The 20,586-nt window shown below is 43.3% G+C and overlaps 1 protein-coding gene across 5 annotated transcripts in view; it reads left to right on the top strand.

The window, feature by feature from the left end:
- The first annotated feature begins 2,046 nt into the window (after positions 1 to 2,046).
- LARGE1 (LARGE xylosyl- and glucuronyltransferase 1) overlaps positions 2,047 to 20,586 on the top strand; it is a 367,385-nt gene continuing 348,845 nt past the window's right edge. For 2 of the 5 annotated variants that reach the window (XM_073324721.1, XM_073324713.2), the window contains exon 1: positions 2,048 to 2,985. The gene's annotated coding sequence lies outside the window, so the exon portion shown is untranslated. Of the gene's footprint in view, positions 2,986 to 20,586 lie in introns of all 5 variants that reach the window. The other 3 variants (XM_073324696.2, XM_073324688.2, XM_073324704.2) reach the window with 2 other exon arrangements.

Raw genomic sequence — 20,586 nt, 5'->3', positions numbered from 1 at the left:
TTCTTGCTTGCATATTTATACCTGCCTCTGGAAATTTGCACTACATGCATCTGGCGAAGTGGGTATTTATCCACGAAAGCTTATGCTCCAATACATCTGTTAGCCTATAAGGTGCCACAGGACTCTGCCGCTTTTACAGATCCAGACTAACATGGCTACCCCTCTGATACTTGTCACTTATATAGGTCAGTCATTTGTGAGTTCTCTTTGCTCATGGGAATAATAGCTATTATAACAGATCTCATCCAGAATGTCATATATAGTTCCTCCAAATCATCATTTCTGGGTAGAATTCAGTAGCTTTTACAGATACACACAGATATACTTTTCAAATTACTTTCCTGGATGTCATTACATGTCAAACATCACAGGTGATGACACTTAAAAAGATATCACTGGCACATTCAACTTCATGATTTACTTCAGTTCATCTGATATCATTCTGATTCTGAAGCACCAGACAGTGGGCAGTGCTGAAGCATCAGGTACTGGGCAGATTTCTTTTAACCTGTCATAAAACAATCTTTGAATAAGACCTGGTGTTTAAATAGTTGATAAAACAGAACAAATTGACAGTTGAAGTATCTGTTGTAGAATGACATTTTCCAAAGATGCCATTTCCTCCTGTTACTATTCTGTTATTGCCTTGGAAAACTAAAGCAATGAATGTTGAATTGTGTCCATATTATTGCTACCCATGATTATTTAGATTATTATTCATAGCCTGCGTATGCTTTTCTTCTCTTTATGTGGATGGTTGTACTAACCTCTAAAAACTGAAAGGGTTTTTTATTTTTAAATGAAATTGTGTTTACTTATTTTTACATTTTGCTCCCTGGTTTTACAGTTTCTGCTCTGATTATACTTTTGCCTTGCCAATTTCAGATCCTCCCTTCTCCCACACAGTTTATCATACACTTCCTTCTTAACACCCTAATTTATTACCATAATCCATTCTACAAAACCATTAATGAACTGAAATGAAAGCAACGAATAAAAATAAAGTGTAAATGGTAGTTCCATGTCTGTGGGGAGAAAGGAGAGAAAGAAAGCTCACACTTTTATCACTTGGTTCTCAGCCGTTTCCAGAATGCAGCAAAACATCCCAGAGACAAATTCTGCCGCATTTCAGCTAAAAGACCTGATATTACATTTTGATGTATTAATGGCACCAGGAAATTAGATACTATTTTATTACACTAAAAGTTGACATTTTAATGGCATTAGAAATATTAGATGCTATTGGGTTTCCCTGAAACATACACACAATATGTAATCAGCACCTGTGGGGCATGGGATGGGATTAATCCCAGAGTCAGTGGAGGAGTGAGGAAAAGGGACCACAGCAGACAGAGGAGTTGGCTCTGGCTTTATCGCTGAACGCTGTAAATCCTGCATCAAAGGGGTAGCCGTGTTAGTCTGGATCTGTAAAAGCGGCAAAGAGTCCTGTGGCACCTTATAGCCTAACAGACGTATTGGAGCATAAGCTTATGCATCCGAGGAAGTGGGCATTCACCCACCAAAGCTTATGCTCCAATACGTCTGTTAGTCTATAGGGTGCCAATAGACTCCAATATGCTCCAATACGTCTGTTAGTCTATACTCTTTGCCGCTGTAAGTCCTGTTCAGTTCTTATCCTTTAGGATGATTACTTGGTGGCTCCTCTTTCTTCCCCCCTCTTACCACAGTGCTTCCCTGTCCTACTCGGGGCTTTGCAGCAGCTCGCTGCTTTTAACACGCGCTCTCCGGTGAAATGGTTCGCGTACCAGATATTATAACAACGCCCAGCGTGTGCTTCACAGCCCGTTGTCCTGCACAGAGTGGGGAGGGAAGCCCAGGCGGGGGCTGCTGGGACTAGCTTCCTGCAGGGCCGAGAAGGGGACTTTCCAGAGGGCAAAGGAGGGAGCCCTCCACCAGCCAGTGCCTGCGCTGGGCAAGAGGGGTGCGTGCGCGCCAGCGAACGCAGGGCACCCCGAGCCCAGGTGCAGCCGCCCCTTCCCACGGAGGGGGAGGGACTCTGCAGCAGGGGGCTGCTCCTGGTTGGGCCCTCGCCGCCTGTCACTGGGCGGCGTGTCAGCGGGCTGGCCCCGCCTCGGCTCCGGCTGCTCTCAGCCCTCGGCTGCACAGACACGACACAGACACACAGTCTCTGCAGCTGCCGCTGAGCCCGGGGCGCGCGGCGGCGGGCAGCCTGGCCCCGGGAGCCGCACCGCCAGAGGGGGCAGCCTGGCCCCGGACGGGCGGCAGCGGGGGCAGCCTGGCCGCGGCGGGACCCAGCCGGGCAGCGCGAGCAGGCACTGAGCGAGCCCGGGCGGAGCGGCGCGGCGCGCCCGGCAGCCGCTGAGGCCGGGCCGGCAGCCGCGGGAGCGGCGCCGGAGCAGCCTTCCCAGCCCGGCTCCTCGCCGCCCGTGACCTTCCCGGGACTCCCCGCCGCCTCCCAGGCCGGGGCAGGGCCTCCTCTCCCCGCGGAGCGCGTCTGCAGGCCCCGGGGAGGGGGCAGGAGGCCGGACCGGAGCCCCCGCCTCCGGGTCCCGCTGGCCGCCGGGCAGGGCCTGTGCACAGCGCGCATCGCCGCCGGGGACTGGCGAGGGGGGCGGCGGGCTGCATCCCAGGGCAGCATGGAGACGCGAGCGGGCAGGCCCTGAGGAGAGAGCCGGGCAGGCAGGAGAGGAGGGAACCGTCGGCTCCGCATCCCGAGGGAGAGGGGACCCTCCTCCTGACTGCTCCCGCGTCCCATGAAGAGCAGGGAAACCGGCGCCTCCCTTGCCCGGAGAGACCCGCCCGGGGCGCCGGGCTGTAGCGACTGAACGGGACCTGCCTCCCCGCAGCAGAGGAGGAAAAAGCTTCATTGTGCTGGGGGCAGGAGCGGGGGTTGTGTCCGCTTCCTGCCTGCCCCTGTGTCCGCACCCGTCCCGAGGTGCACGGGGAGAGCCCGGCATCCATCCCACCGGGAGCCTCCTGCTTCTCCGCAGCCGCGCCGAGGAGGTAAGGTGCTGGGCTGGGTCGCTGCTGCTGCATTAGAGATTTGTAAATGCGGAGGGGGAGAGAAATAGAAAGAAATCGTGGGTGTCTCTCCACCTCTCCCGCCCCCCTCTCAAGCAAGCCTGACAAACAAAGGCGCGCGCGGGGCGGGGGTTATTGTTTTCGATCCTGGACTTTAATCCCCATCAAATCTGGGGCCGACCAGATGTTCAAACCGGGATACCTTTCGGAAAGCGCATTCCAGGCACAGATCCCCTCCCTTTGCCTTACCTGAAGAACGGTTCCCTTATCTGGCTTAGCGCTTAGGTCCGCTGGCCAAGACCCGAGCAAGGAGTTTCCTTGCATCAACTCCTGGTGGGACTATTTTCATTTGCTGCCCCCTCTCCTCTCTCTTTCTCGTGTCTTGCCCGGTACTTATAAAAGTCAGAAAGGTGGCCGTTGCCAATTGTACTGTTGAGCTTCTGCCTTTTGGCACGGAGGGTTTTCCTTAAAGTCACAGGAGCCCGCTAGTGGAGTTGGCGAAAAAGGTGAGAGACTTTTGGGGGGCGGGGAGGAGAGGGACTGGGAGGAGAGGGAAGGGTGTTGCAGGTGGGCTTTGAGTAAAACTTCTATGTGGGAAGCGTTTCTGTTGTATGTCAGTCTCTCCATAGCTCAGCATGTGTCTAAGAACTTTCTACATCTCAGCTACTTTGCACAGTAGACTTCAGTTTGTGGGGCTAGCAGGTAGACTGAGTGGGGCTCACGCAATACAGCATTTCACTGTATAGGAAGTAGGGGCTGAGAGAGGGAGAAAAAATGCCTTTAGTATATTAGACAAGGCAGATAATTCAAGGTCTTTTTACTGTGCCATCAAATAGCTTAAAATAGACATGCCTGTGTCCAGGAAGGTGTCTTTAACACCTGAAGAAGAGATCTTTTTGGCTTGTTTGATATAATTGATTAAGTTAAATTTAAAAAAAAGTGGTTCATTATCAGCCTTGTCCCCTTCTTCTGGAGGATCAATAGGGGTTAAACAACTTCCATCTATCTACATTTATTAGTCACTTATTCCTGATAGACAATCTAGCAAAACAGGAACCCTTTGTGGGAACAGATTCTATCATGCTTGTTAATTCAGGGCTAAATGTTCCTTTTTGGTTGGAACATTCTGATAATGGGGGTGGATGCACCCCCACACACATACGCAGCCCCCTGCTAGGTGTGTCACTTGTACAGATTTCTGTTGTTATCCCATGTCTGTGAATTGTCATTTAATTCATTAAATTGAACTCCCTAGGGAACACATAGCAATTTGCTGCCTCTGTGGAGGTAACCTGAAATTTGACAATCTCTTCTATAAGCGCTTTTGGAGAGAGTCCTGTTTTGTGCTATATGCTCACAAGACCATCTGATTTGGTTAGTATGAAAGCAAGTTCACTCCCTGCTACAGCATCAAGCCAAGCAATCTTCTTTACTTCTTAGGAGTTTCACCTGAATGCAGCATCTTTCTTTTTCTATTTTCGAGGTGGGTTATTGCCAAAAAGCAAATGGAGCCTTATTTTTCAGTCACACACTGTCACATTGGTGAGAATTAACTAATGAACCTGAAAAGGAGTCTGAACAGTTCTTACATGATTTCTGTACTGATCTTATCTTTTGTGTGTAGAACTTGACTTGTATAACATCTATTTAAAATTGCTAGAGGAAAGTGTGTTTCTAGGGCTAAATGCCATTACTTTCCTATCTCAAAAGGTGTGGACTTTGAGAGAAGTACCGGTAAAGTTAGCAAAAAGAAAAGGAGGACTTGTGGCACCTTAGAGACTAACCAATTTATTAGAGCATAAGCTTTCGTGAGCTGTAGCTCACGAAAGCTTATGCTCTAATAAATTGGTTAGTCTCTAAGGTGCCACAAGTCCTCCTTTTCTTTTTGCGAATACAGACTAACACGGCTGTTACTCTGAAACCGGTAAAGTTAGATATCTCTAAATATTGCAGCTCGCCTTGGATTAGTGCATTGAAAAGGGGAAAGAATTGGTCTAGAACACAATCTGAAACAAAATACTGTATTAAAACAAGAGTTGGTAATTCCCAACAGGTCCACACTTTTTATTTAATGAAATCCTCTGGATACAGATTAATTTTCTTGTACAACATTTATTATTGCATTTACCCATAAAGAGGAACAGCAGAACAATTGATAAATGAATTGAAAGGTTGCATAGTTTCACTGTAGATTCTTTAAGTGCCTATGTGTTCTCTGCTTTAAAAAACAAACAAACAAAAAAGAGCTAGTTTTGTTACTACATGTGGATATACAGTTTAGTCAGTGCATTGCTACACAGATTTTTCAAGATCCTACTGCAGCAGTACACTAGGGGGACTAGCTTTTTCTTTCTCCAATGGTGGAAGCACAAAAATTAATGTAATACAGAGGAATACACATGAAGACCCCCAACGCTCTCTCACTAACGCCATTAGGGTCCTACGCTTGAAAGGAAAATCAATATGTGCAAATGTAAGTGGTGAGTTCACAGCGGAAAAAATATTTAAACTAAACTCTAGTAGAAAAATGCTGGTTTCTGCTACAAATGAAACTAGCTATTGAAGTGTAGTTTATAAAGAACTCTACTCCAGTCTTTTAGCCAATACCAAAATGAAAAAATGAGGTTAAAAATCCACTGTCGGGCAGATGGCCTTATGAACTAGACCTTTCAAGACTGAAAAAATATAGATAGATACATCCAGGTTTAAAAATTCTCATTGCGCAGGCACCCTGGGATTGGAAATCCTAAATTGGAAAATCCCTGGCCTGCAAAGCATGTAAACTCCTCAATGGCTGCATAATCACCGGTGTCTAATTAGACTGGTATTTTTAATCTCCCACTGTGGCACAGGTTAGCTTTCCTTCTGTGCCCTGTCCCCTCTACATTTAATGCTCAGAGTCTGTGCTGTGCTTTGCATTTCTGATGTAGTGCATTAGTAAGTACACCCCTTTAACTGATAGTTAAAGAAGGAAGCATAATTAGTAGATATTTTGGTACCAATATAAGTGTGTGGTTAGAGATTTAACAAAATAGCTAATATGAGTATGGCAGCTCTGTGCTCCATTTGCCCAAGACAGTTTGGATTTGGTTTCGATTATACAACAGGACAGTAATTCTTTCAGGTTTTGGAGGCATTTGCACCAAGTTTGCTGGAAGAAGAATAAAGAGTAATATTGACAGCCTGTGCCAGCTATTGAATTTACCTGAAAGTCCAGGTATGGTCCCTAATAAACCACAGTATAGACGGAGCAATGGTGAATATCATCATCACTCCCATAACCACATTGGTTGTTGGGGCACCATCACTGATGAGCAATCAACCAGTTGTCTCCACTCCTGACGATTGTGTGTCAGTGCTTGAGTCTCTGCATAGTCCATTCCTGTTCACTCTTTTATGTTGTCAGTCCATCTCTTCTTCTGTCTACCTCTTCTTCTCTTCCCCTGTACTGTCCCTTGGAGGATGATCTTGGATAGGCCAGATGATCTTGTTACATGGCAGTACCACTTCAGCTTGCACTTCTCCTTCATCAGGAGGTCTTCATGTGGCCCAGCGCACTGGGTGATGATGTTGTGGACCTCTTCATTAGTGATGTGGTCGAAGTAGAAGATGCCCAGGATTTTACGGAAGTATCTCATCTCTACTACCTGTATTTTCTGTTTAAGTTCTGCCATAAGAGTCTATGTCTCACACACATACAGAAAAATGGAGATGATCAGTGCATGCAGCAGTTTCAATTTGGATTCCAAGGAGATGTTCTTCTTCCTCCAAATTGGCTTTAGCTTTGCCGCCGCTGCTGCTGTTTGTGTAGTTCTTGCCAGTATTTGTGCCTTTGATCCTTCATCAGTGATGATTGCCCCCAAATATTGAACTGTTTCCCTGACTCGAGCTCTTGTCCACTGACAGTGATATACAAGTTGATTCCATCATGTTTGTTTGTCATCAGCTTGGTTTTCTCTGCACTGATTTCCATGCTGTATTTTGCGGAGTTTTCATCTAATTGTTTCACAAGGTTGGCAAATTCATCTTCACTGCCTGCCAGGACGTTAATGTCATCAGCGATCTGAAGATTTGAGATTGTTCGCCCCCCAGTGCCTACTGTGCATATGTGATCTTCTAGGGCATCAATCATTATGCGCTCCAAGTAGATGTTGAACAGTGTGAGTGAAAGAAGGCAACCTAGCTGGACTCCAGCAGCGGTGCGAAACCCCCCTCCTATTGTGCCATTGACGAGAACGGCACTGCTGGCCTTGGCATACAGTTGTTTAATGGTAAGCATAAGTTTATGACTAACATTGTACTTCTTCCTGGTTGCCCAGAGAGCTTCGTGCCATACTCTGTCAAACGCCTTCTTGCAGTCAACAAAGACGTGGAAGATGTCCTGCTGGTGTTGTAAGTACTTCTCACATAGAACATGAAGGTTGAAAATCTGTTCTGTGGTACTTCTTCCAGCACAAAAGGCAGCCTGTTCTTCAGCAGTGATATTCTCCTCTTGTGGCTTCAGTCTGTTCGATATGACTTTCAACATCACTTTGCTGGGATGGCTAATTAAGCTTATAGTCTGGTAATTTTGACACAATTGCAGGTTGCCTTTGTTTGGCAGAGTGATGATTAGTGACTGTATCCACGTGCATGGCCACTCACCAGTCTGCCAGTTCTTGTTGCAGATCTTGGTGAGTCCATCTATTACTATTTCTCCTCTGAATTTCAACAGTTCAGCTGGGATGTTGTCAATACCTGTAGCCTTTCTGTTCTTGAGTGATTTCACAGCTGTCTCCACTTCACGCAGTATTGGAAAGTCATCCTCATCTGTTGAATCTGGGCTGTCTAGGACACTAGGATCTCCACTTGTCTGGTGGTTGTATAGATCAGAGCAGTAGTTTGTCCACCTATTGATGATGTCCCTTTCCTCTGTAAGACGGTTCCCTTCTTTGTCGTGAATTGCATTAGCTTTGGTCCATCTTTCCTTTGTCGGAACTTTTACAACCTGGAAGGCTCATTTGCTATTTTAATTATTGATACACTCTTCAATTTTAGAGCATTGTTTTTCAATCCCTATTTCCTTGGCCACCTTCATTCCTTTCTTGATCTTTCTGCCAATCGCTCTGTATTTATCAGCTCCCTCAGTGCTGTTCTTGTCTTTTAGTTCTCTTATAATATCACACATTTGTAGTACTTCATTTGTGGTATTTCCGAAGGATGTCCATTGCTGCCTCATTCATTATAACACTGAAATTGTTGGTCATTGTTTCGACGTCTTCCTCTAGAGAAAACAGCGGGGCAAATTTTCCACCAATCGTTGCTTGGAATGACTGCAATGATTTGGTCTCTGAGTCTTTCTAAGTCAAACTTGGTTCTGGTGAACTTTGGCGTGATGATTTTCCTTAGCCTCAGCCAAAAGTTTAGCATCACAGGGTTGTGACCACTTCCAATATCAGCACCGGGGAAGCTCATTGTTGTACTTCTGTTAATCCCAGAACGAAATTGGTTTTGCACCATGATGTAGTCAATCTGGTTGATGTAGACCATCAGGTGCATGCTATGCTGATCGTCTGGATGCTTTATGTGCTCCTAATGTGTTTGCAAGAACCAGGTTGTTATAGCTGGCAAACTCCAAAAGTCTCAATCCTCTCTCACTGGTTACCGCATTGCAGAAAGGGCCACAATAATCTTGCCAATCTGCCTGTGCGTCAGTACCCACTTTAGCATTTCAATCTCCTTGTACAATCAGGATATCTTTCTTGTGTACCTTATCAATGATATCTTGGAGCTGATTGTAAAAAATCTTCAATTTGCTCATCGTCATAGTCTGTTGTAGGGCCATAGACTGGTATCATCACTGTGCTATTAAACGGTACTGCATTTAGATGGATGGAAATAAGCCTGCTGGACATTGGGTGAATATACCTATGTCTTTAGGCAGCTTAAGGTAATCAATTCCTACTAGAGTCTGATCTGGAGAAAATGACCAATGTAAGGCTTTGTATTGGCTATATAGTATTTCTGCCAAAGAGATTTTGGAGAGGGGAACGCTGAAATGTGTATCTATATATCTGTGTATATTTGTTACTGAACTGATAGATTCCTGTACAAGGTAAACTGAGGCACAGTCCTCCAAACTCTTACTAATGTGACTAATCCTTATTCAAAGGAGTAGTCGTGTTGACTTCAGTGGGAATCATTACATTGTGCTTGGCAGAATTGGATCCTTAATGAAGTATTTTTTCACTCAGTCTGTCTGCATTCCTTTCTGTGCCTTGATATGAACTGTCTCTTTTTGTGACCTAACCCTTTTTGCCTGGTGTCTGCAAAGCTGATGGCTAATGAGGGGTGAGACTTGTAACCTGACTACAAAGCCTTTGTAAGGTATGCTGATCTCCATCCACAGGTAGAGCGCCTACTGATGTCAATGGGAGTTGTGTGTATGAATCAAGGGCAGCATATGGCCCTTTTCCGTTTTTTTGTCCAGACAGGTAGGCATGTATTACAACTTATATATTAATGAGCCATCACCAGCTATATTTGGGGACCCTCTTGTTAGCTGCGTTGCCATTATTTTTTTAAAATGCAATATCATTTCTTTTCTTGGAGGCTTTTGGAATATGCACAATCCCTGAAAACTGTACATGCTGGGAAGAGGGAGGATGTTGGGATTCCCATCAGAGTGCTGTCCCTGACTCTGTGGGGGAGCTCCATCTTCATGAGCGATCTCAATCTAGTGGTCCTTTGATAAACTTGAAGTCCCTCTCTAGCTCTTGGAAGGAAAGAAGAACTCTTTTCTTCAGACCTCTGGCCTTCTGACTCTGTGCAGTAGGTGGGTTACACCACTCTATCCTTTGCCAAGCCTCTTGGCTGTTGTAGAATGGGGGTGAGAGAAGGCTGGGGGAGGATTTTCTATGTTACTCTACCCCTCCACAGGCCTTAAGTCTTCTGCTGAGGGCAGGGAACTAAGCTACTTGCCATTCCCTCACCTCTCCCCTTTATTGGTTTTATGTTAGCTATTATTATGTGTGAATAGCTCCCGTGCCTGCCTGTTTGTAGTTTTCCTAAGCATCAACCAACCAGTCTTTCATCAATTAAGACTCTAGTCAGTTTTGCAAAACTCTGAAACTAACTAGTGTCATATCAGTTTCACTTCGCTACTGTTTGGAGAAGCCATGAGCAGCAGTACTGACACCAGGTCTGTAAATTCAGAAAGACGGTACTGTATCAGCCTATTTTTTCAATCATAGGTGCTAGAAATTTAATTTATTTTTTAAATGAAAGCTTATAAACTGCAAACACAGATACTCTGGCACCTCTGCTAACCAGAGAAGTTTTATGACTCACCATTTCCCAATGGAATGTTCAAGCTCTGTCATTTTCTGTTGCAACTTAACTGTTCCTTTATCCCAGAATGTGCTTATATATTTAAAATACAAATCATTTCAGTTTTATGCCATTAGTTTTAGATTCTATAGACTGATGAAAATGAGAAGTTTGAAAGTTAAGGAGGGTTATTTTTTGGGGAAAGGGGTGTGTTGAGCAGTGTTCACCCTGAAACAAGATTGTGAAAATCAGGGACATTTTTGGCAGTGAACTTTTGGAGAGAAACGGGGTTAGTGTGTGTGTGGGTGGTTTTTTCATTGTTGAAATCTTTAGTTGAATGTCACATGTTATGTTTTTAATACTAGACACGTTACTGTAATTTCAGTCTGTGAATGAAAACTTTATTCTAAAAAGCTAAAAGCAAAATGAAGAGAACATCAAGGCTCTTGTTAGGTCATTAGGAAGCAATAAGAAAGTTACGGAGCTGTCTAGAAACCTGGAGAGGGATAGGAATAGGTAAAGTCATTGGTGATTGGAATAAGAGGCATGGCTAAGGGGAGGAATAAACTGTCATTGGATGTGGAAGAGAGGGGCATGGGTGGAGTTTTGAACTTGTAATGTGAAGTTTGGTTTGCTAGAATCTAGAAACTTCTGGAAGGTGGTTAGGGCAGCTCAGTAAGATGGTTTTATATAAAGCTGGCTAGGACTCATTTTTCAGTCATCACATTACTGAATTCACTTGATAGCTGTTTCTCATTCTACTTTAGTAAAAACTGCTGCTAATCAATACTGCGAATAGATGAATAATGTTAAGAAATTACCAGACATCAGTGTATGAATTTGTCTGACTCTACATATCTGAAGTTGAAGGTAGTGGGAGAAAACAAGTCATTGGATGGATGTAAGTAATGAAAAGTGATCATTCTAGTGTTGCCAACTCCTGCAGTATTTTCTGTGTATGTGTTTTGTTTTTTTTTAAAAGCTCTAGTTCCTGAAGTCATGTAGTTATGTGAGAATCTCAGCTTTTATTATTTTTTTTTTTTTAAAGATCCTAGACCTCAGGGTTATAGCGAGCAGGTTAAAAACATGAACTCTAAAGGCTCAATAACCAAAAGTCAGATCCAACATTTATGATTTTTTGGAACCTGACTCATGAATTTTGAAATACTTGGCACTGGCAATACTGCTATTCTTCTACAATAAAATGTAAGACATTTCCACACATTTTTAGTAGAAAGAGAGCAAGGATTTGTGCTCATCTAAAAAAAATTAGATTTTCTGCACTTGTTTGGGTTCTTCAAGATCAAATGTGCCATTGAATTAAATACTTTTTTTAATTGAAGTGGAAAAGTGGAACAATGATGAGTTTGAGGATCCTGCAAGGAAGAAACTTCTGATGCTATCATTATCATTGAAATACTATAATTTAAATTCCTGTTCCAGACGTTCCAGACCTTCCAGTAGCTCTTCAGGCAGCTATTCAACATCAGATTCATTCAGGAGCAGACTGGGTTTATCTTCAGCAACCACCCCAAAATGACATAGATCAATCAATGATTATGCCATAAAAATAAATGGAAGGCAAATCCTTGAACTTGATAAGAAAGTTGCAACCTTCTTTTATGCTGACAACATCACCTGCAGTGTTGAGCAAAATGATCAATTTAGAGAAATGGTTGAAGCACTTAGCTTTGGATGTACTCCTTCAGAAAGATTTAAACTCACAGGCATACTAGGAGGTACTACAAAAGTAAAGAGGAAAATTTACAGGAAAAACTGAAAGAATCCGCATTGCCATTAAGCACTTGTCTACGCGGTTGAGCAATACACACTAGAGGGATGTGATTTCTGAAGCATGCCAACATATTGTGCATTAACTGGCCCATGTAGACCCTACTGGCATGAACTAAAAGTTCTCTCATGCATGTTTGTTGTGCATGTTAACACACACTAAGGAACTTTTAGTTTGCACCAGCAGGGTCTTCATGGATCAGTTAGTGTGCAGCATGTTGATGTGCTTTAGAAATCACACCTCTCTAGCGCACATTGCCGTGGCATATAGACAAGCCCTAAGGCAAGACTGTTGGCCATTTATGAAAAATGACCTGATAATGGCTTCAAGAATTCTTATAGGAAAACATTCCTCCTTGCTTAATGGTATTGATTCTACACCAAGCTGCTGAGGAAATGCAGAGAAAAGTATGATAATTAGGTCTTTGCTATTTGCTCTGACAGCAAAAATACATAATTTAAAAAAAAAAAAGAGAAAAAAGAACTTCTTGCTTGCAGTCATCCTAAACTTTTGAGGTTTGGGCATTCACTGTTCAAACTTAATTGAGAAAGATGTACATCTAACATGGGCCTAAAGGATCTTATGCAAATTTTTAAAAAAATTTGTCCACAATCACCCACACAGCTCAGGAATATGAGGGAGGAAGGGAGACAATGAAGGTGGCTTTAAGTCACCCTCCACACTCCCCACTCTTGGGGCTGACCTGCCACTTGGCTAGTTCCTTTTGTAAAGTAGGACTGCCTCAGGTCTGCTGTGCTAAACTTTGGCTGTCAACAACAGCCCAAGGCTATTGTGGTTGATGGGGGGTTGCCAGGATGCTCAGACACAGTGGCCAGGCCCTCTTTCTCACTGCCACGCTCCCTGTCTTGGGACCCATGAGTAGTGGCAGTGGCTGCTATGTCATCAGAGAATTCTCCCTCACATGCAGACTCCCCAGGAAACCAGATCAGCTGTCTTTCTAACTGCTTTAAGATGCTGGGTGTGGGGGGCAAGATCAAGTTCCGTGTTTCAACAACTACATCCAACTACCATAGGAATGTTGAAATTTCCATTGAGCACAAGGAAGACAGATTAGAATGCGGCACTCATTTAATTAAGCGGGGAGTCTAGAGAGTTGCTAAAGTTTCCAAAACATCCGGAAGGGGATTTTTGGAGGGTCATGAGAGATCACAGGTTAATTACACTACTGTAACAGTCTCAATGGAAAAATAGTGATCTAATTAACAACAAAGAACTAGAAACATACAAGGACAAAATCACAAAGCTATACAGTGAAGCTATGAAACCTTTCCACCAGTGATTCCACAGGACTGATACCAGATACACAGGGCATCCTATAATAGGTTGAGCGCAGAACAGGAAGAAGAGGTTGAAATGCCACTGATAGAGCATAGTCTTGAGTTCCTTCCTTCTCTTGTGGCATTTCAGATTGAAGATCCAGATTTCTACCCCCAAATTATACATTCATGAAGAAGGTTGTGTTTCAAAGCAAATTTTCCTCTTTTTCCATCAAAGTTCCCTTTTATGACTACTTGCATAACAAGTCTGAAGTGCTGAAGTTAGACTGTCTACTGGCTTTAGGTCTCATTTTTGCATGTTGTTCAATATATATTAAATGTGTTAATTTATTTTAAAAATAATAAATGAAGAATGGGGGAAGCAGGAAGAGAAGGCAGAAACTTTAACATTTTTATTTAATCACGGGGAACAGAAATGACACCATTGTGCTACTAGTGCAGGGGTAGGCAAACTTTTTGGCTTGAGGGCCACATCGGGGTGCGAAACTGTATAGAGGGCCGGGTAGGGAAGGCTGTGCCTCCCTAAACAGCCTGGGCTCTGCCCCCTCCCACTTCCCGCCCCCTGACTGCCCTCCTCAGAACTCCCGACCCATCCAACCCCCCCCCCCCCCGCTCCTTGACCCCGACCGCCCCCTGGGGACCCCACCCCCTATCCAACCGCCCCTGCTCCCTGTCCCCTGATTGCCCTGACCCCATCCACACCCCCACCCACGGGATCTCCTGGCCCTTATCCAACTCCCCTGCCCCCTTACCATGCTGCTCAGAGCAGCAGGACTGGCTTATTGGAAAGCCTGGGGGTGCGGGGGGCACAAGCCATGCCATCCGTGTGGCGGTGTAGCTGCGCGGGAGGGGGGACAGCAGGGGAGGGGCTGGGGACTAGCCTCCCCGGCCAGGAGTTCAAGGGCCGGGCAGGACGGTCCCGTGGGCCGTAGTTTGCCCACCTCTGTACTAGTGCATGAGAAACTGAAATTGACCAGAAAGAAAAGGAGTACTTGTGGCACCTTAGAGACTAACCAATTTATTTGAACATAAGCTTTCGTGAGCTACAGCTCACTTCATCAGCTTCACATGCGTAGCTCACTTCATCAGCTTCACATGCATCTGGTTGATCCCTCTGGGTGCTACTGCAATATTAAATATTCATAGAATCATATGACTGGAAAGGACCTCAAGAGGTCATCTAGTCCAGTTCCCTACACTCATGGCAGGACTAAGTATTAGCAGTAATAAAAGTGCAAAAAGTAAACCAGTAATAAAACAGGGTTTAAATAATTATTTGTGCTGTTATTTAAAGCGTAGGATCTACTCTGCTTCCAAGATAATGAAAATGCCCAAAGAATAAGGTAGCGTTCTTACCTTTTAAATATCTGAAAGGAAATAAAATGTTTGAAGTGCTTGGAGAAAAATATTTCCTTGCTCTTCTAAAGTTGTAACTTAATATTCTTTGTCAAAATAGTCTAGTTTAAGAAACTGGAGAACTAAGTTGGCATAGACAACGAGTAGCTGGTATAGAGATATGGCAGAAGTCACTATAAATGAACATTAGGGGTCTGAGTTTCCAATGAGTTGTTTATACCTATGCTAGAAAATGTAAAATGCTTCCAGGTTGGAATTCTCCATTCTCATTAGTGGTAGCATTTTAAACTTTCTTTGCACTGGGGTAAATAACTTTCTAAGGTGCAAAGCCTGAGAGAACAAACCTCGCAAATGTCCCTCATTTTGAGTGATGTCACTCGTTTTAGTCCTAAGGTTTCCTACATTCCATGCAAGTTTGGTTGCCCCCCTCACTGTTGTTGTAGAAAACTATTTATGTCAGAAATAAAAAATCCTGAGGCTAGAGAGAGTCCCTGACATGAAGGGAATCCATGCCAGAGCACTTTAAGTTTCTAGCATGGGTAATTTTTAAATTTTTGTTGTTGCATTCCTTATTTTGGGTCTGTCCCACATTTGGTCTTATCAGCTTGACAGTGGGAGATAACCAGGCCCTGAGCCTTCAAGTTATAGGCTGACTGTCCAAATGTTACATGATTTGGAAAAAAACATTTTGACTTTTCTGGTTGAAACAATGGAGTTGCAAATGTCACTGTAGTAAGTGGTTCTTCATTTATTTGTGTTACAGTCGCACCTAGAGGCCGCAACTGAGAGACAAGTCCTAGTGTGCTAGGCACAGTACGTACATAAGAACGTAGGAACGGCCGTACTGGGTCAGACCAAAGGTCCATCTAGCCCAATATCCTGTCTTCTGACAGTGGCCGATGCCAGATGCCCCAGAGGGAATGAATAGAACAGGTAATCATCAAGTGATCCATCTCCTGTCTCCCATTCCCAGCTTCTGGCAAACAGAGGCTAGGGAAACCAGCTCTGCCTATCCTGGCTAATGGCCATTGATGGACCTATCCTCCCTGAACTTATCTAGTTCTTTTTTGAACCCTGTTGTGATCTTGGCCTTCACAACATCCTCTGACAAGCAGTTCCACAGGTTGACTCTGCATTGTGTGAAAAAATACTTCCTTTTGTTCATTTTAAACCTGCTGCCTATTAATTTCATTTGGTGGTTAGTCTCTAAGGTGCCACAAGTACTCCTTTTCTTTTTGCCTAATTCTTGTATTATCAGAAGGAGTAAATAACACTTCCTTATTTACTTACTCCACACCTGTCATGATTTTATAGATAGATTTATCTATCATATTCCCCCTTAGTCATCTCTTTTCCAAGCTGAAAAGTCCCAGTCTTATTAATCTTTCCTCATAAACATAGGAAGAAACAGCTCCTGATTAGAGGCGCTTACAGTTTGCTGAGGTAAAAGTGTATTGAGGTGGTTCAAAGTGATATCTGTTACTGTTTGTTTTATTTTTGTCAGTTGTGATTTTATTATCATTTTGATCTTAAGTCATTTATATAACACTAATTTATGTAATGGTAGATTTCTTAAATATTATAGAGTAGCAATAAGGCCAAGATCTGGCATTGTGAGCCATTGGCAGATGGTGACACAATAGCAGACTGTGTTGTAGATTTGGGACTTAACCATGTATTTATTTGTATTAACTTTATATTGAAAATACTTAAATATAATCTTAGAATAAATTGGTCAAAAAGCTAGTTTTGCAGGATGAAGACAGTTCCCACTGCATCTGCCCAGTGATGGTAATTTATGCAGGTGAAATGAATGTAACATGGCAGGTGTTGAGTCAACCATCCCATATGGCAATCCAGGTTCCCTTGTGTTTTCCTGTCCCCCCCCCCCCCTTCCCGTCAGCTGTATGACACATGCATACAGTATCTTAATTAATCATATAACAACTCTCTGATCACTGAGGACTGGGTCCATAATATCTCCTTTAAATCAGGAATGCAGCTATAACTTGCTGGTGAAAATTTAAGCCGTAAACAGAACGGTAGTATTCTGGCAAGACACAGATAATGTTGATAGGAAGAGAGAAACACTTAGAGGAACTGGTTATGACACTGACCTCAGCCATTGCAGCGAGAATCCATTCTCTTATTTTCATGGTAGTGCATAGCCTGAGGTTCTTATTAGACTCACTGCTGTTCCTAAATGAGCAGATTGTCACAGTACAAGGAAATACCTTCTTCCATCTTCAGCTAGTCATTCCTCCGCAATGTAGACTTACCCACTGTGATTCATGAATTTGTTACTGATTGCAGCTCATTCTGCCTGGGGATGGCTGTGAAAGTTCTAGCTAGTGCAAACAACGTGCTTTCTTAGATATACAAATCAAAGTGAGTTCTTCATGCCAGTGCTCCTCATGCTCCACTGGCTTCCAGTTCCTATCTGGATCTAATTCAAGTTCCTGATCATTTTACTCAAAGTGCTACTGCTTGATCCAAAGCCCATTGAAGTCAATGAGAATATTTACACTGATTTCAATGGGCTTTGGAGCAGACCCTTAATTGTCTGGATCTTAAATATCTTGCCTTAGCATCAGTTTCTGCCACTGCTTATGCTTCCTCTGTAAGTAGTCTTACTGAAATTAATGCAGCTTGTCATGGAGTGAGGTACTATCCACTATAAGGATGGCAGAATCTTGCTCTTAGAGACTCTCTCTCCATATATGGCCCAAGAACAAAACTCAGCTCAGCTGTGATATTTGGCCTACGGAGAATAGGGTGAAACTTCTGGGGGCAGAGAGCTCTTCATGGAGGATCCCCAGCATAGAACTACTGTATTACCAGAGCCCATGATAAGCCTGAAGCTGGCCCACTTGACAGCATGCTGCATGACACATTCTTTTGCACTGTGGCTAATGAGCAACGGATAAAGAAAACAGTTGAAATCCAGGAGGGCACGTAATGGACAAACTTATGCAAATCACAATTTTGTATCTAATGCCTTGATGCTACCAGTGATGGGTGCTTTTAGAAATTCTTAAGGTAGTGAGGGATGGCAAAGGAAATGGTCCTTCATTCTGAACAGATTACTGATGTTAAAGCTTTACTTATTATAGAGGGGATGGGGTTTGACCGGATGCCTGGGGTGGACCACACTGAAAATGCCACACTCAGGGCAGACTGCAAGAAACAGGGCAGCCAATTCCCAGTAACTAGTGGTTTCCTCTATAATTAAGTTTGCCAAACCAGTAATAAAAGTGCTTCCGCAACACCCCACTGGTTAACTAGAAGGGAACACAGTCCCCTCTAGGCATTCCAGCCGTTGGCTTCCATCCAGACAACCAAGTCTAATATAGTGTGGGGTTATTGAAAACCCATTTCACCATGTGTGAGGTCCTTTCTAATCCCAAAGGACCAGACACACATCCCCAGGTCAGTATGAATCTTAGATCTTACCCAAATATCACGTTGTCAGCCAATCCTTAGTAAACTTGCTAAAGATTTAATAAAGAAAAGAGTGGTTAAGGAATCATACACATACAAGTGATTGCAAAGTCCTTATATCGGGTTTGTAGCAGCGATGGAATAAACTGCTGATTTGCAAAAGTCTCTCTGGAATCACTCAAACAGATTAGGGGTCATCAGTCCTTGTTCAAAGCTTCCTTGTTAGAAATCCAGTCCAGACAAATGAAACAGGAAATGAAGACAAAATAGAGATATTTCAGGGGTCTTTTATATCCTCTGCCATGTGCATAGAATTTTACAGTCTCAAACAAATCCCACAGCCCCTGTTTGTGGAAAGTTACTGGCCCAAGATGAGTCCAAGGTCACATCACCCAGGAATACAATACATGTGTAAGATCCAAGTACGTAGCCAATATTCATAACTTCAGATACAAAGATGATACATGCATATAAACAGGATAATCATATTAAGCAAATCATAACTTTTCTATTGACACCTTGCATGACACACACTGCACAAGATTTATGGAAATTGTGTAACAGTGGTAACAACAGTGACATAATGGTTACCTTTCCTATACATAGCATTACAGGGGGATGGAGTTTAAAATGTATGAATGAAATTTGCCTATTTTTCTTTAAATTAACATTTCTGATTACATTTTTCCACTCACGAAAATGGGACCGATTGCTATGCTTTAACCTGTGCTTTTAGTGTGACTAGGATGTTGTGCAAGCCAGGGTTTGAGCCAGTGCTCCTTAATGACAACATATACCATAGTATTCTCTGCTATTTTAATACACTCTGTCTTGAGCAGAACTCATTTCCACTGGAGTCCGAAGAGTGGGAATAAAACCCAAGTCTCCAAAGTGAAACAGTAGTGCACTAATCCGGTTTACTACCAAGATCTACCTTTTCTTCCACTTGAATCCTTCCCTAAAAATGGCAATCTTTTTTACCATGGCATTTTAATTAATGTTAGTAAAGTGCTTTGAAGACGAAATGCTTTAGATAAGTGCTATGATGGTTTTCATTTGAGAGTACTTTTGATTAAAGAGGCTCCCGTAATGGTTTGTACTTGGTGGGGAACAATGGGATTGTGATGATTTTAAGTGTTTTTGGCCTGTTGTGTTTTTCTGGCAAAGCACAAATGTAGACATGTGAAGTGTCATTGCAATCTGTGGCTCAGGAATAGCTTTCTGATGCAGATGAGCATCTGTATTCTGGAATCTTGCTCCACGGAGGCTGTCTTGGAAGTGAATCCTGAGATTACTTTTTATATCTTGAATATTCTATGCAGAACATCTAGTGTGAGTGGTGTGTGTTAACATGTCTCTGACAGCAGCTGTGAAGGTCCAAGCTTCTCTCATGCCTACAGCTTTGTTTTTTCCTCTCTGCCTCTCCATATCTGCCTGAAACCAGCTGACTAAGAATTGAGATTCTCTGTCATTCTTATAGTTTTGCATCAGAAAATGCTGAGGATTCCAAAAAGCAGAGAATCTCCTTCCTAGCTTGGCCGAGTTTGTGTAAAAATACATTCCTTTAAGACTACAGACAGGAAGAAAAAGACACAAGGTTCTATTAAAACACTGGCGTATCGTCCCATACGCTACATGTAATATAAATCAAGAAACAACTCAGTATTGGTTAGAAAAATTTGCTTCATAATTGAGTATGGAATATGACATGGACAAAAGGCTGACTTTTATTCCAAGCCCGATGAACTGTCCTTGATAGAGGATCAGTAAAACCTGACATAGGGCCAACTTTGTAGAAATATAACAATTTATAACATTATCTCAGGCATAGTCAAGGGCACGAGGGCCCAATTCAGGGCCTACGGGAATCAGTGACAAGACTCTCTCATTGACTTGACCTTTGGATCAGAACTTTAGGGCTAGTCTACACTGGCAACGTCGAAATGCTGACGTGGCAGTGCTTTAACGTGGCTTGCGTAGTCGCGGCAGAGCACTAGGAGAGAGCTCTCCCAGCACTCTTAAAAAAAAAAAAATCCACCTCCACAAGGGATGTAGCTACCAGCGCTGGGAGTGCGGCTCCCAGCCCTGGTGCACTGTCTTCACTAGCGCTTTGCTGTGCTCAGAGGTGTGTTTTTTTCGCACCCTTGAGCGAGAAAGTTGCAGTGCTGTAAAGCGGCAGTGTAGATAAGCCCTTAGTGTCTGATCCTGTAAGGTTTTTAGGATAAGTAACTTCTTTTGTGTGGTCAGTGGCTCTAATTGCCTCTCAAGAGCCATCCTTTAATAAGAATTGTGTGTTTTTATTTTATTTATTATTTTTAATTCAGCTATGAGTTTTCTTGGTGGTTGTCCTGAGAAAGGGTTACTTATCTCACAAGACAAATTGGTTCT

This window comes from Lepidochelys kempii, chromosome 1 (genome assembly GCF_965140285.1).
Source record: "Lepidochelys kempii isolate rLepKem1 chromosome 1, rLepKem1.hap1, whole genome shotgun sequence".
Taxonomy (NCBI): Eukaryota; Metazoa; Chordata; order Testudines; family Cheloniidae; genus Lepidochelys; species Lepidochelys kempii.
Note: the sequence above shows the minus strand (reverse complement) of the source record. Positions and strands in the feature narration are given on the sequence as shown.